Consider the following 18,322-nt stretch of genomic DNA (forward strand, 5'->3'; position numbering starts at 1 on the left):
ATCTATTTTTTTTTGTAAATAATTAAATGGGTATTTAAAAAGTCATTAATAATTGTAATTGATAGATTCTTTTGAGTGATATTATGTTGTTATTTTCAATTAACAATTTTACAATCTTTACCTGTTGATTTATTGTCATATTTTATTAACCCTATAATTTTCGTTTCAAAGTGCTCTAACTTCGAAAACGATTTTTTGGTCTTAAAAGCTGAAAGCCTATTTTCAATATATATCAAGATAAAGGGTATGAAAACCAGACATGTGATTTTCTTCGTTTTTCGAAATCAACTTTAAAACGAAGCATATTTAGTGGACTTAAAAATGTAGTTTTGGTAAGTTAATTGTCAAACTCTTTAACGAAAAAAAATTGATAAGAAACATTTAAAAATAATTTTGAAAAATACCGTTTATAGTATATCTTCATATATATAATTCTTCTAAATAATTCCTCCTCCTAAACGGCTGAACCGATTTTGATGCAATTTTTTGTGTGTGTTCAAGTGGATTCAAGGATGGTTTAGATTCACAATTTGTTCCACTGGATAATGTTTTTTTAATTATTATACAGTTTTTTTGGTATCCATACACATTTGTATTAGACATTTTTAGACAAATTTATTCATGCTTACTTTGATTTAATGTTTAAAGTCCCTTAAATGAATCGTTCAACTATTCTGTTGAATTTTTGAATTCGCTGAATTTACCAGGAATGCCACCACATAACTTAAGATTAAAAATTGGCTCACCTATAATTATGAAGCGGAATTTAAATGCACCTAAGCTATATAACGCCACGAGATTAGTCATAAAAAAAATTATGGGCAATATATACTTGAAGCTCCAATTTTGAATGGCAAATTTAAAGGTGAAGTTTTTCTCCTGCCACGAATCCCAATGATCCCTTCAGATTCACCCATTCCATTCACACGTCACAAGTCACAAGGTCAAGCAATGTCGTTTTGTGGGATATACCTAGAAAATCAGGTCTTTTCACATGGCCAATTATATGTGGTGTGTTCTCGCGTTGGAAAACCGTCGTCAAGTTCATTTATACTCCTCAAGAATTGACTAAAAATATTGTTCATCAACTCGCATTGAGATGAAATTAAACAAACATTATTGATTATTATGAATTGTTTTTAGAAAAATTGATGTTATTCCAAAATAAACAATAACAAAATTATTACATTATTTGTCTTTCATTTCTTACTTTGTTTAATATCCTAATCGCTTAGTATATCATGCAGGACAACATCTGTTGGGTCCTGTTGGGTACATAGTATAAATATATATACATATATATATATACATATATATATATACATATATATATATATACATATATATATATATACATATATATATATACATATATATATATACATATATATATATACATATATATATATACATATGTTGACAGTAAATGTTTTATTGACAAGATCATATCAATTGCGACCCCTACCTTATTTCATACTACAAATAAGTTATGCGTATATATATGTTATATCAAATTTAGACATCAATATTTTTTATTTTGGTCGGCGATTGCTTGTAGATTGTACACATTCTTTGTTGATGCTATCGGAGGCAAAACTCGTTGTTCCAGAAAACGGGACGCCATTATAGCTTCAAGATTGTGGTGAAAATGTATATATTATTAGCTAAGCAAATAAGTATTAGCAGAATATTCCAAATTTTCTAGTTGTTTAAAAGGAGACCACTAAAGGACACGTATCATTTCATACAACTTTTCTTTATTTCATCTATTACTAAGATAAATAAAAGCGAAGAAAGTACACAGTTGTAACTTTGCACCCCCTATTCACTGCATGATTCACGCGTTATTTAAATTCAGCATACTTGACCTTTATGATGCCGTCTGTCTAGTCGTCGTATTTAAAGTAATAAGGATAGATTAGTTTAGGTTAAACAAGTTGGCTGCAAGCCACACATACGCGTAAGTTGAAGAGTTTAATCTAAGTAGCCGTAATTTACGCATAGAACTATCGACTCCTAGCGATACCAAATCTACCTATTAAAAGGCTATGTTGATTTTTGTAGTAGGTTGGGTTAGTTTAAGTTTAACAAGATGGCTGTAAGCCACGTATACAACAAGTTAGTTTAATCTGAGTGTTTGTCTGTTATGCATAGACTTTTTGGTCCCAGATTGAGTTATATATCTATACATTTTAATGAATTAAAAGTGTGCTTAACGCTCTATACGTTAAACGAATTCCTCAAGCATTTTTAAAACTGTGTTTATAAGCCAAACTTTAATTGGGTTTGAACACAGATACTATGCGCCGTAGTTCTAGTACACATACACCATGCTATCAGAGTAATCTGATAAAATGTGTAAGTAACAGTGACTACTTTGAACCTATTATATATCGAAGTATCTCGGTTAACTCTCTAGCAATGTTAGTTCAATTGTTTGTTTTGATAACAAAAAAAGGAATTTTTTACATATTCCCAATCACGAAATAGGCAATTTAAAGGGAGATTTCTATATTTAATAAAAATTACATGGATTAATAAGCATAATAATATGTTATTAGAATATATAAGAAACCTGATGCCCTATTTGATATGATAAATGCGAACAAATTTGAGTCTGTAGCAGCAAATAAGAAAATATCCAAAAACAACATCAACACAAAATGTTCGTACAAGAATATTCTGCACCACATAAAAAGCGGCATTGAATTGTAAAAATATGAATAAATAATTCATCCAACAACGTACATCATCAAATTCGTAATAAATATTTACATGCAATATAATTACAACAAAGACCATAAACAAGTAAGAAGAAAGCAGTATCGCATTCTCCTTAACAGGAAAAAAAAATATAATAAGTGAACTGTAAAAAGAAAATTGAAGCAATAATAATTATAATAATGGCGTTAATATAAAGGCAGCCAACAATAAAAATTACTGAAGTACACTCGGGCGTATACGTAACTTTTATTGTACTCACATCCGCCGCACGGAGGAACGGAGGAGCGGAGGAGCTGATCACTTTGAAAAAGAAGCAAAATTAATCGCAAAAATGTTTTCGGTTTGTAAATCAGAAAAGGAACTCAAGCAATTCTAATTTGCTTCATTTAAGGTTTGCTAGGTTAAAATAAATTTGAAATTAGCAGCTGGAAAAAGTTACGGAAACTTAATGAAAAATAGCAGATGTGCAAAAAATTTAACAACTATTCATCCTTATTGACCAACATTATTAATTAATTTGATTGAAAAGAAAAGCATCTTGAAATTAGTTTTCCATATAATATAGAATTTGCCTGCCATAGTGTGTATATGGTAAAATGTATTTTTGTTTCGATACTAAAAGGATTAAAGTACTTTACAAAATTAATATTAGTTTGGTAAGTAAGGGTATGAGATTGTAATTGTTTATTTTACCTAAAAGTATATTGAACTAAACGAAAGACGATTTCATACAAATTGCTATTATTACAAACGTCTTGTACTAACAATATTAATTTTGTCGTAGTAAAAGTGAGTACTTTATTAATTAAATACTCGAGGGAATTAGATTTGTTAGCCAAGTGTAAAGGTCATTCAATATATATATGTGAATCAGTTGTAGTTAGACAGAAGAATCAATAATAAAATGGAAAAACAAGACAAAATGAAAATAAATGCATAGACAATTACTTATGTTATTAATAATAAAATTGCTTATAGTAACAAAATTATGATAAAGTGATTGATTACATGGCATTTGATTAGAAGCGATGTTATTAATTGAAAATTGCAAAGAACACAATATTTTATATTTTTTATAATCATCAAATACTTATTTCTCACCGCAAATAATATAATTAAATAAAGTCAACGACGCATTGTATATTTTTAAATACAGTGCACGCTCGGTATTCGTCACTAATTAAAAACCAAAGCTGTCACGGGAACCGTATTTTCGCGATAACCGTACCATAATTTCTTTAAAAAAATAGTGTGCAATTAATATAAATTATATCTTTTTTATTCATATATTTGTAAAAAATATACATTTTAAATATTTATAAAAAAGTTGGGGCCATGTTATGCAGAGTGTCTCGGGCACGGCATGAGTACAATTGTTGCTGTTTTCAATGCAAATTGTAAATTTGAGAATGGGAAAAAATACAATATGGCCGCTCAAACTCCACCATGAGAGCCGGCGTATTTGTGTCCCGGCCACGGTTGCCACTTATGGTACTTTAGTACCAAAATTGGTACTTTTTTTTCCGTTTGGTACTCATGTTCAAAAAATGGTACATTTTTGACGACCCAACTTTATTGTGGATATTTCCAATTAATTTTTTTTATAAATGCAACTTTGCACTATTTTATATTTTGTTCATTTATAACACTATGAAAAACACAGAATGAAAAAACAAAAAAATTTTTTTGGACCTTTTTTACAGAAATGGTACCTTTTTAAACCAATTTTGGTGCAGAAAAAAATTTTCAAGTGGCAACCGTGGTCCCGGCACTAAGGCAAAAAAGTGTTGTTTAGTAATAAATTTCAAAATTTGCGCCTTTTAGAAGCAAATTACTACAATTCTATCACGCTTTGGAGAAAAAATGGCAGTAAGTAACACAGCCTTTTTTTTATAAATCGCTAATAATATAATTATTACACTTTCCAGTTTTAAAGAATGGCGTAAATAATGTTAAGTACTGTTAATAATTATTGTAAGATAATGTAATAATAAATTAACATTATTACAGCCTCTATGAGTTTTTTCTTGCTATAACCGGGCTGTCGCGATAATGGGTAGTCGCGAATATCGAGCGTGCACTGTATTTTGTTTTTTATTTTCGTGGTTTAAATTTTTTGTTATTTATTTTATATATATATTTTTCTAAATTATTTAATATACATTTTTTTTCTATTTCTTTTATATATATTCTATTTTCATATATTTTTATAAATTTCTATGGGAAAGATTTTTTTTAATTTTTATATATTTTGTATATATTAAATTTTTTACTTTGTCTAATTTTTGCAAACTAATTTATTTGTTTTTGTTTTGAACATCTAGCTCTATTTGTAAATGTTTTATTTTTATTCATTAATATATACATATACAATAAAAAATTTTTTTATTGCATATTATTTATAGTATATTTAAGTATTAAATTCCATAATAAAAGAAACTAAATTGACAAAATGCTTTTTTATAATAATTTATAGCAATTTTTATTGATTCTGAGTAGATATATTGCTTAAAGTTACACTGCTTGAGAGCTGAGTTTTTTAAAGATACACTTAATATTATTACGCATTTATATAATGAATATAAAAATATAATAAAATAAGTTAATCTAATGTTTATTAAATAAATGAAAAAAACTAATGCACATTTACGTCCAATGATTTTTACTACCATTTTTGTTGGAGATTACCAAGACAAGAGTACTTCTCTTCCAAACACTTCAGATTTTGAATTAAATTTAAATTTTATGCAACATTTCACATTAATAAGAATCAACCGATGTTTTATCAAATACCGAAAAAATATCATATCTGATGCCTTAGAAAAATATGCACTACATACTACCACATACTAGTTAAATTATTTTTCTGAGTGTATATAATATAGTATATGTGATATAGTATGTAATATATATATATATATATATATATATATATATTATAATATATATTGTATATATACATAATATAGTATATTAACTGTATCTGAATAGCTGTATTGATACTGTGTAAAAACTAATAACACAATATTGTCATGTTTCTCCAGGTTCTATTAAAGAATCGCATTATCATTTTCGGTAAAAAAAAAATGTTCTCATTGAATTGGAAGAGAAGGTAAAAAAAAAATGTTCTCATTGAATCCGACATAATTCGACAAGAAGTTCAAAAAGAGCTTTGTGTCGCTTATTGGAGTTTGAATTGATTGTAATACATTCAATGTATCATTATAAGACTGAAACTAAAAAACAGTCGCCTAAATGAGTAATTCAGTATGAACCAACTTGAACAGAGGTAGTTTGTATTTAAAATAGTTACAAACAAATGAGTCCATTTTTTTCAGAGTACTAGTGACAGTGACGACTCGTGACTGTCATGTGACAGATGTCTCTTTTGTTTTACGTGATTTCCTGCCATCTAGGCTCAACATCACGGTGCTCTTAACACGCGTATTAATTTAAGCGTCAATCAACGTCCAATTGGAATAGTCTGCTCTATTCCGCCGGTACCAATGAAGAAATTTATGTAAGTTATAACTTCCACCTTGGTAAGATGCGAGACCTACCTACTGACCTCTGCTACAATTTGGGCTGCAGCACCCGGTTTGAAACGCACACCACAGCGAATGAATGACAAGCAAAACATTCTTCCCGCGTATGTTTGGGTATTAACCACAACCACTTCTAAGCCAACACCAATGGTCAGTACAACCGAAGCTGTCGGGCCACTGACCCACGAAGTACCAGATAGCATCATCTCTGGTCAGACGTCGCAAGTTGCCGCCCACAACTCACTACCATTTGCACTTCTTGCATAAGTGCCAGATAGAGCACTTCGCCTCTTACGACAGGCCATCCTAACCGCGGAAGTATTCTTTTCCCCTCTCCGCAGGGAAACTGCCATGTGACAGCAGTATTATTAGAGCAAAGTACAAAAAATGGTTGACTACTATTTGTTTAGTAGACAAACAATGAAGAAGTGAGGAAACCCAATCGCCAAAACCGAATAATTCAACACTGCACACATTTCACACATTTACTCAAATAAGTAAATTTTTTTTCAAAAAAAAAATTGAATTAATGTATCGCCTTTTATATAGTCCTGATTTGGTTCTTAATAACTTCTTGTTCCCGTACATTGAAACAAACTTTATGGATAACGATTGTCGTCATTAAAAGAACCCATTGATGCGTTAAAAACTACGTTTTGTAAATATCTCAAATGAAATGGAAAAATGCTAGGACAAATTTTTAGAATGCATGCAAAAGTTTATTAATAGATCACAAAGAAAAATATTTTAAAAATCAATAAAGCAAGAATTTATGATAAATTACTGTTTTTTATTGTTATGCATCCAATATAAATAATGACCTAATGATTAATTTTAAAAATTGATCAAATTTTTAAAAACAATAAAATAAATAGTATACTACTTTAATATTTGTATACATAGGAAATATTATTTTTTTTTTTTCAAAATTAAAATAATTTCAATTAATTTTTATTTTATTATTCAGTATTTCGCTTGAAGTGGTGATAATACAAATTGAACCGATTGCAAGTGTACTATCATATTATATTCCAACTAATTACTTTTCTTTCAAGCACAATTTTGTATGCGCAAAAGCCCCCATGCTTTATTTTCTTATATAGTAACATACAACCTCTATTTTTCGAGTCCGAAAGAAAGAGCAAAACCATAAATAACTTTGATGTCAAAGTTATAATTGCTTAAAGTTCGATGATGACACACACATCTTAATTAATGTTTACTGTTATTACTGCCTTTAAGGATTCTACGCTGGTGCCGCTACAAAACTATTAGATTTATACGTAGCTTTGGTCAGAGTCCACTCCTATCTACCCATCTACCTATAAAATTATATATATTAGGTATAGCATTAAAATTCGAATTTGTTTTAAAATTAAATAATTATACAGTATTATTGAACGGAATATTATTGAACTGCCTTTTACCTATTTTTCTCCTATTATTTACGTGAATCATCCTCAATCTCACTGAGTCATTATCCTTAGTAAGTTTTTTAATTAAAATTAAATAATAAAATTATTTCAAATATATAAGCTATAGGAACAACTTTTAAAGTCGAATTACAAACGTTATTATATCACATTCGAAATTTATATACTGGCATCAATGATAAAAAAAATTAAGTTTTCTAGTGTGGACTGTGGTAAGAAATTTAATTTAAAAACATTTAAAATTCAAGAACAAACTTTTAAAATAAAATATAAAAATGTAATTTTATTAAATTTTTTGCGTAAAGTTTTAATTTGGTTCAGGTGTTTCATTTAAACGAGCAATTTTCAAGGTACGAGTATATTATTCCAATTCTACTGACTACTGTGCATAAATTTTGGGTTTTCTTTAATCTTTCAGTTAGAAACTTATAATGAATGCTTATATACGTAAAAGGAAACGTATCTTTTTTTTTGATTTGTGTGAATTAACATTACAAAAAAGGAAAGAATAAATAAGATAAAATTATCATATTTGATGAACTAGGATTTGTATGCTCTTGGCTGCTATTTTTGTGCAGGTATTTATGCAAATAAAAAAGGTATTTTTTGGTAAAAATACATTACTAAAAAATTATGCAAGGTTGAAATAAAACATTAACAATTTTTATGTAATTTATACTAATGAAAAATGAATTCACAATACCATAGACAATAATAACAATGACGGTGCTATAAAAATAGCAAGTTATAGATAAAATTTTCTGGAACACTGTCACCAACATAGTTCAGTATAATTTCAAAGATTTATCGGACTCACATCCTACTTCAGCAAGATAGTAACGAATTTCGCCGTAATAGCAAAACCGCTCACTGCCTTGCTACGTAAAGAAGCAAAGTTCACATTCGGCGAAGAACAAATAGCAGCATTTCAGCAGTTGAAATCAGAGCTAGTAAAAGCGGCGGTCTTGAAAATCTATGATCCATTCAGAAGTCCACACAGATGCTAGTCTTCATGGCCTTGGTGCAATGTTGATGCAGAAAGATCCCGATGACTAAATTTTACATCGGGTACAATACTTCAGTCGTAAGACCTTTCCTTCCGAGAGTAAGTATCATTCATACGAATTAGAAGTCCTAGTCCTACAACATTGTTCAGTATAAGCTTATAATAGAACACCATTCTTACATTTGTCTTTGTTGGTTTAAGAATTGGTTAATGAGCAAACATATTCTATCTACCTAAAACCAGAACCAGTTATAGTTCATAATAATAGTACCGGCAGCGTCATAAAACGTTATGGTGGTGGACGAAAAAGAACAGCAACATCACCTAAAATGGTTCGGAAAGTAAAGGTTCGATTTGAAAAAAATCCAAGTCGTAGTGGAAATGAAATGGCCAAAGAACTGTTCCAAAATGAGATGAAGGTAAAACCTTATAAGTCCCAAAAGGCACAAGACCTTACACCAAAGTAACAAAAAATTGGACTCGAAAGAGCAAAGGAATTGTTACGCTTGAAGGAACGTGGCAAATTTCCAAAAATTGTATTCTCTGATGAGAAAAATTCCCCATTAAGCAGTTCATAAACTTACGAAATGATCGTGTTTAATTAACTGAACACACTCCCGAAAACTTGAGACTATGAATGGTCAGCCGAAATAATTTTCCATCTCAAGTAATGTGGGCAACTGTGACCGCCGATGTATGTTCTCAAATCGTTTTTCTCGAGCCTTATGTCAAAGTCAATGCAACTTATTAACGGGAAAATATTTTAGAATTTGTTTTAGAGCAAGTGGCGAATTCGATAGATGTAAACCCGATAGACTATTCCATCTGAGCCATTTTGGAAATCAATGTGAAGACTAAAAAATATGCCAATATGGATGCGCTAAAGAAAACCATTGTTCAGGAATGGGTCAAAAGATTGATATAGAGATGGTTCACCTTCGAACAAGCATTAAAAAGGCATTATAACAGTTTGTAAAGAATAAATGAAATTTTATATTGTGTTTGTCTGCATAAATAATATGCAATTTAAAATTATATAGTGAATTTAAAATTACATAACAGAATAAGTTCTGTAAGCACTTTTTTATGAAAGGAATAAACGTTGTCATTAGAAAAAATGTTTCTATTTCTATAAAAAAAGAAATATTTACAAGGACAATATTTTCGTTATATGTTTTTGAAAACGTAATGGATAATTACTTAAGTCAACTAAAAGAAAAGATGCAAATTTTTCTAGTTTAGGTGGACGTAGACACTCGAAGGAAAATATTAAAATCTCCGACTTTATCCTCAACCATAAATCTTAATTAAATCATATATTGACGGTTTCCTTATGAAGTGCACTTATATTCATTTCAATACCCATTTCACATGACACGCGTTAATATTTATTAACTAATTAACCTTCTGAATATATTGGTACTGAATATTGCTCTCTCAACTTACTTCTAACATTCTAGCTCAAAAAGTCACTATCTTCATTAAAAATTTTTGTTTTCAGGATTATTGTAAAATTTCTCGAATTATTCCTAAAATTGCTCTAGTAACTTCTATTTATTAACATAACTGATTTAAATTTTGGATCATAACTACTCTGAAAGCTAATATGAAATGTGAAAGCACATTTTAGAGTGAATCGTCAAGTATCCCTAAATTTGTAGTCTAAAGTAGGTGTTAATATCTTGTAGATAGTTTTATATATATACTTCTACAAAATATACACTTGATATATACCAGATTTTATATATAAGTTGGTATATAAGTTGAAAACATCTAAAAATAAATACTCAATAAAAGTAATATTTAGTTTTCACATATAACAATTTAGCAACGAAATTAAATCGACTGCTAAATCGATGACTGGATAGTAAGTTGAACATTAAAGACAAATTCTAGTCCTAATTCTAGTTAATAAGTAGACTAATGTGTTTTAATTCTCTAAAATACATTCAAAAATAAACTTTAGAAATTGTACCTGTACAATGCAATTGTATTTGCATCAGCACTTGCAATAATTAAAAGAAATAATAAATATTTTATATATAAAAAATAACAGATTATATATTCGTAATGTCAACGATAAATTGTTAGTGCACTTGAGATCAACAATAAAACCACCAGCAGCAATATAAGGAATAAAAAACAAATATAAAAATAATAATAAATTCCAATGGTTTACTATCTATACCATATTTCAATATGAAAAAACACAAAACATGTTCCCCATTATTATAAGACGTGCTAATGGTCTGAACAACTCTTAAATTACTATCGCCATCAATAGATAGTACGTGTTACATGTATTGAATACACGTATATGTTGTGACAATATGTGGCAATGTAAATGTATTTAGATCGCAAAAAATCGCAAGGTACTGTAAAACTTTTACAACATTTTCGGGACGATATTCTTTTCTATTAATATATAATTATGCAGTAAAAATAGTAGAGATGAGGTCAGGTTGAAGTGGTGGTCCATTTAAACACAAATAATGATCCGTTATGATATGACAGATAAAGACACCATCAAAAGGTAGTATAAACTCTAAAGTTTATAGACATAGACGTAGTCTTACGCATAGATAACGTCGAAAAGAACAGACACAACTCAGTGAACCAATCTGAAAAGGCATTAAACTTGACTATGTTCTTAATTTTGAAGGATAACAGTTCTTTCTGTCAGGTTGAGAAAACAAGACCCAAAGATATTAAATTTATATCTGGCTAAAGATTATCACTAAATAGCAAATATTCAAGACTCTCCATTCATAATTGTTGTTAAAAAAAATAGTTTTTTGTTAGCTATTTTAGCTCCATTGCATAGTTTACGTATACTTATGTTACATAAAAAAATAAATCACCTTTTAAATTAAAGTAACAATTTGTGCCATGGAAGCCCAGAAATATATAAAGAATTAAGAATTCAATTGGAGCACAATTACAATTTTGTCGGGACTCCTAAATTTATCATTTGCTTTGTAAATTATAGATTCACATTTGATTTGATGTCACTTTATATGTGGTGATTTAAAGTAAGAATTTTTAACATATCGCCTAACAGATAGATCTATTAAAGTGTACTTGATGTGCTGACTTAAAAAATAATTTGACTTTAAAAATCTTTTATGTGGTAAAAATCTAAAATGTTAACCCTTAATAAAAATATAAATTGTTTTTTTATTTAGAAATTGTGCGTCATAAATATCTATATGAGGGCTGTACAAATCACGGCTCACGAGACTTAAAGATAAATTAATGAAGAATTAATACAACTAAAATTATAATTATTGCCATATTTTTTTTTTCTTCGAAAAAAAATTTTTTCGAACGCATGTATTCCCTCAGAGAATTTTATTGGCCAGTGATCTTATCTGGTCTGTACAGCCCTGAAGTACATAATTCTATATTTTAAAAAAAATTTAGATTTTAATAATTATTTGTTTGGTATCTACCCTAAATACTGACCTTCAGTAACAATGTTGTAGCTTATATCTGACCCTTTTATATAGAGATTATGTATTAAAAATATCATGCTTTAAATATCAGATTAAGCCAATCAGGAAGTAGGACAGATATATGGCAATGTCAGTTGGTCAAACGTAGAAATCCTGCAAAGAGCTCAAGTAAAGATTCTAACAATGATAACTGGTGCACCCTGGTATATCAAGAATAAAAACATACATTTCGATTTGAAATTTCCGATGATTAAAGTTGAATTCGGGAGAATAAGGCAAAAACATACTTCGAATCTTGAAAACCATGTGAAAACCAGCAGCTAGCTAGACCTCTTGCTAATATGACAAATTCCTCTAGACTGAAACGGAATGATAGAGCTGCCATACTGCTTTTTTTATAAAGACCATCCTAATTAATTCAACTTGGGCGTCGTGATATCTGGTATAAATAAGCCCTGGCTACTTATACAGGGACCCCTTAAAATAATTTACAAATCGTTATATAACTTGTGTAGCGTTTAGCAAAGCTTAAAACACTACTATTTACTAGCTTGAAATTGCACAAAGCCAGGCTCTAAGAAGACTTTTCAAAGTTCCATGATACATAAGGACGAATGACATCCTCAGGGACATCAAGATTGATCCCATCAAAAAATACATAAAGGATAGAGCCTTGAAATTATTTGCAAAATCTGACAGACTTACCAACAACGCGTTATCAAATGTTAGAATGGTTACAGGCTCCTCGGGGATGTATGCAGATCTGAGGTTAATTATTGCTTAGTCTGATGAAGTAATAAACAATAATCTAGTCAAGGCGCAAAGAGGTGTTTTGAAGAAACCTCGCAGTATATAATAGAGTGTAAATAATGTAAAAGTGCTAAAGTGCACTGACTCAATTAGCCTCAACATATTATAAAATAATTTGTACTGTAATGTTATTAGTCTTTAAGATTCTAACACTTATTTTTAGGCTTAAATAAGCCTAAATAGCGATCAATAGAGACATATTGTTAATAAAAACAAAAAAAAAAATATCAAAATCAATACAAAGTACTTTACTAAAATATTAAATAAAATTTAATATACATGTACATATATATATATATATATATATATATATGTATACATGCATATCTACAGAACCGTAGCCTGAAATTCACTTGGGGGTGGGAATTTATTTTATTTATAAAATTTATTTCAGATCATTTCAGTAATTAAAAGTAAGCTTTTATCTTATTAAACAATTATGTTTGTAATTAACCATTATGTATATGTGTAGTATGTATGTTTAATTTATTTAATTTTAATTTAAATAAAAATATAAATTTTTTATGTATTTTTTTATTATTATTACCCCTTCTTTAATATAGTTTAAATTTTAATATTCATTTGCAAATTTTTGCACTGATTTTTTAAAAATCAATCAATTATAAACTAAAAGACCGTTAAATTATATTTTAATAAAAAAAAAAATATTTCTCATAAAAAAAATTTATTTTTCATAAATAATTTTATTTTCCATAATAAAATTTTATTTTTAAATCAGATAAACTATTCGCTGTGAATTTTGCATACATATGTAAAAAACTTGCATATGTACAGTAATTACATTGTGAAATTTTTCTGAAATAATGTCTTTTTATAAGGAAAGCATTGTCGGAAAACGTCAATCAATTTATTGTTATCTTAAAAAAATTTTCCACTGTTAACATATAAATTTTATTTCTGTCATATCCTTTCAGTATTGGACGTTTTAACTTGTTACTTGCAGCAAGGATCTGCACCTTACGTATCCGTATGCGTATTCTTTTTATTATATAAATTTTTTATGAAGAAATTTCAATGCTCCAACTGCCAAAGGGAAACTGTGTATTTCAGTCCTTTTATTTTATTTTATTTTTGTTTTTTTTTTGTTTTTTTTTGCATATGATTTAAGAGACCAAAGAAAAATTTGAATTTGTAAGTAGATATTTCTAAACATTGTATGAAGGATTGTACGTAGAAGTTTATATTGCCCTCAAGTACATAACCGTTTAAAGGATATTTGAGATGCATTCATTGTCTAAAACATTGAAGTATTTTCATACACCCTGAAGATTTTCCTTTTGAGTGAACTCTTTTGCAAATAAGTTATATGGAGTGGAGCACCCCATATAGCTTATTTGAGTCATAAAATGAAATTATTGGTTTATCCTCCAGAAATTCATTAATATTTAATGTAATAAAATTTAACGTAGTGTTTTATAAGTGTTTGCACTTTTCTCTTTAAATTAATTTGGAAAATATTCTTATTTTATTGTTATTAATTTATCTGATGTTGTTTTAAGGTGTAGCCGTCAGATTCAAATTTTAATTAACAAGAAAATCAGAAACACAAACACGTTAAAAAGTCATTCCTTCGTTCCTTCTGAACTTGTGACCTCCACATTAATGGGCTAACGTGTGGTTCGAAGGTAAAAATTAAAAAAGTAAAAAAGTCAAATAAAAAATATAACAAGAAAAGAACTGAGAACATTTCTAAAATACAATTTTCTCTGTCGCGGCATAAATCACTGGGAAAGAATTTTGCCAACCCAAACGCTATTAAAACTTTTACTTTGTTCTTCTGTGAACAAAGGTATTTCGCATGAAAACTGAAATGTGACTTACTTATTCTATGCGAATGCAGTTTTAAATCTAGTCAGCAATGCGGGCATTAAAAATACTTGGCTTATTTGGTATGCGCATACAAAAACGCAACTAATTAACAATTTTAAAAATTTCAACTTTACTTTCGAAAAGCAAAGCAGATATTCATATGCAAAAGTATTTTGTTGTCAAAAACAAAATTTGTTAAAATTAACAAGTAAAGTTTTGGGAAGCAAATACAAAAACTCACTATACACACACAAAAGGACAAATAGACAAATAGACAGTTCCTCCTCACTTCTCACACATTTTATATGGAAAAATACAACAAATTTCGAAATATTTGCGTGACATTATTGGGAGTATATTTTATTATTCTACTTTATCATCTACATTTATAATAATAATATATGTACATTAGTTTACATATTTGTTATAATTAAAAACGTTATATCTTTTGTTATTTATACTATACATCAACCGCTTAAAAAAATATTTAATAAAAATGTTTAACAGAATTGAAAACTATAATTTAATAACACAAAAAAGTATTATTCCATTACTCACTCACTAAAAATATTTAATATTTTAAATCAGATAACGATTTGTGGGTATGGTAGCTACTAGCCAAAGCAAATGAAACATATCAACTATTATCGCACAAACGGAAAATACTTAGAAAGATTTATGGTCCAATACGTCTAGATGATGACACATGTCGAGAAAGATGTCAACTACTATTGCACGAACGGAAAATACTGAGAAAGATTTCTGGCCCAATACGCCTAGTTAATGGCACATATCATATTAGAGAACTACGAATTAGAGAACTCAATTGACAAGCAAAATGTAATACTACGATACATAAAATCACAACCACTAACATGACTTTAACACGTTTAGCGTATGAACCGAGTACGATCAGCAAAATAAGCACTTGTAAGAAATCTAATTGGATGCGGTAGAAGAAACAGACCTAGAATTTCTAGTGGCTAGATGATGCTGAAGAAGGTTTAATGAAGTCACGCGTAAGCGATTGGAAAAACTTGATATCGGTTGGAGTCAGTTGGAAAAAATTGACAGAGGAAACACTGGTCCACCAAGAACTGTTATGCTAAGAAAGAAGAATAAGGTAGCTTTTATTTTCTTCAAGACATTGACAATATTCAGTTATTTTCACTTCTTGTAAAGATGATTGATATAGCCCACCAGATAACAGTAGCTGACCTGTCGTTATAAATACAAAAATAATGCAAGTAGCAACGTTTTGGATGTTAATTCAATCGTACAACTGCCGAATCTTCGGAATAGAGAGAGAAGTTAAAATAGAAACTTCAAGTAACTTTGCTCTAAAGAAACATAACAAAACAACTTAAAGTTGCTGAACGTTTTTACTTGTCACGTAGTTTTATCCTGTAATATCTTGTGGAAGCTTACGAAAGGTAATACTCGTTCATTATTGTGTAGCACTATTAAATATCTCACTCTATAATAGAAGGTATAAAAAAAAAAATAGTACATTTTGTTTTCCACCTAATATTTTCTTCATAATAAAGCATAAGTTACTTGAAGCTTTAAGTTTGACAAAGAGGCAGTCAGCTCAACGGTGTACAATACATGTAATACAATCTGAGATGTGCTAACACAAACACATCTATAAAAATTGCAGATATCAGAAATATTAAATATTGCTAATAATAATTATGGGACAATCTTAAATGCTAGGGAACAGAAAATGAGAAATATATAACTATAACAAAGCTTGTCTATTCTGGATATATATATTTTATTTATGAAAAGTGTTCTAATTTTTCTTATGATACAATATAAGTAAGTGATGGTCTAGCAGTAATAATTTATTTTATTAAATGGATTAAATTGTAGGCCGCAGCGAGTTTACAATTTATGTATTAGGATGAAGTGGTATAATCTTTAATGTTTCTAATAAGAGATATTGATATGTCTATTTAGGGCCTAATGGATTTGTAGAAGAGCCGTTATAACATTACCTAGCCTAAAATGTTTCTATTTAACTATTTATTAGCCTACAGCACAAACAATTTTTATATATATTTTGAAATTGTATGAATCTATTTTAATCCTTACAGTTAATGTCCGAAGAGTTGTTTTTAATTTTTGTCAACTACTACAAATCAAGGATTTCGGACAGGGAAAATCATAAAACTTTATGATAAAGCATATACATCAAATGCTGCTCTTACCGAACTAAAAACACAACTAGGTTCTTTTGAGGACTTAAGTTCAATGGATCGAAAGCGAATGGCAAAACCTTACTAAGCACAACCAGGTAATTAAAATAATTTATATAGTAGTAAAAGAGATTGCTACTATTATATATGGTATAAATATACATATATATAATCAGTTTTATGCATGAAGATATTTTATAGGTATATGTAACACGTTTAAAGTGGCGTTAATCCTAATGCCCAGCGAAAATGACAACCACTAACCGTATGTGGTTTCCATGTAAGAACTTACAACTCTTTTGTGTCAACCATATACGCTGCTATAAAAAATGAGTTGATTGAGACTTGTGGAACTGTGAGTGCCATTCAGCGGGATGTTATGAAACTAGTAACATTAAAAAAGCTGTACTAAAGATGTTTCAGATCGCAGTGCATGCACAGCCTATTCATAATAATAAAACATAGAAAAATAGTAGTTTTTTTTCTGCTTATTTTTGAGGATCTATAATACAAAAAAATCAGTTTTTACTATTATTTTTTCCATACTTATTATGTTAAGTAGCCTCAACATAATCAGTCAGTGCACTTGAGCACTTTTACTTTCTATTAACTGCGAGGTTTCTTTATAACCCGTCTCTACGCCTTGACTAGGTTATTGTTTATCATTTCATCAGTTTAAGCAATAATTGGCCGCAGATCTGCATATATTCCCGAGGAGACTATAACCATTCTGAGATTCGATAGCGCGGTGTTGGTAAGTCTGTCAGTTTTTTCCATGCTGTTTTTTACCTTTTACTATCCATTTGTTTTATTAGATATAATTTACAGTTTAAAGACAACAAAATAATAAGGTTTATAAGTTTTTAATAGAGCTATAGTATTATCAGAACCATTATAGTAATTATATATTAATTGCGAAATCTTAATTAAATACAAATTAAAAAATTAAAAAAGAGTATTTAAAGTTATAATGTTTATTTATGAAAAATTATTGTATTATAGAACTGTAGAATGATTGCGACTTATCGCTTAAAAGCTGTTCTATATAGTTAAGTTCAATTGTCTCTAAGGTACTCATGTGAAATTCCAATTAAATTATTTAACAATAAATGGTCAGTGCTGTGTGCTTTGACAAATGTTGCCTTTAATGTAATTATATTCGATTTACTACATTTAATTTATTGGTTTATAGTACAAATGCAAATGTGAAAATATAATTAAATTGTATGTAAGCCTATTTATGTAAGAAACGTGCATATAAACTTGAAAATGAATTGCCTATTTTTAACAAACATACAAGCAAATAAATAAATAAATT

At 28.8% G+C, this 18,322-nt stretch overlaps 1 long non-coding RNA gene across 1 annotated transcript; it reads left to right on the top strand.

The window, feature by feature from the left end:
• The first annotated feature begins 179 nt into the window (after window positions 1-179).
• Window positions 180-17,459, top strand: LOC119669628. The gene is made up of 5 exons (XR_005251625.1): window positions 180-332; window positions 15,392-15,926; window positions 15,986-16,236; window positions 16,903-17,102; window positions 17,206-17,459. It is a non-coding gene; the product is annotated as an uncharacterized LOC119669628 (long non-coding RNA).
• Window positions 17,460-18,322: the final 863 nt, after the last annotated feature.

Source organism: Teleopsis dalmanni, chromosome 1 (genome assembly GCF_002237135.1).
Source record: "Teleopsis dalmanni isolate 2A chromosome 1, ASM223713v2, whole genome shotgun sequence".
NCBI classification, from domain to species: Eukaryota; Metazoa; Arthropoda; class Insecta; order Diptera; family Diopsidae; genus Teleopsis; species Teleopsis dalmanni.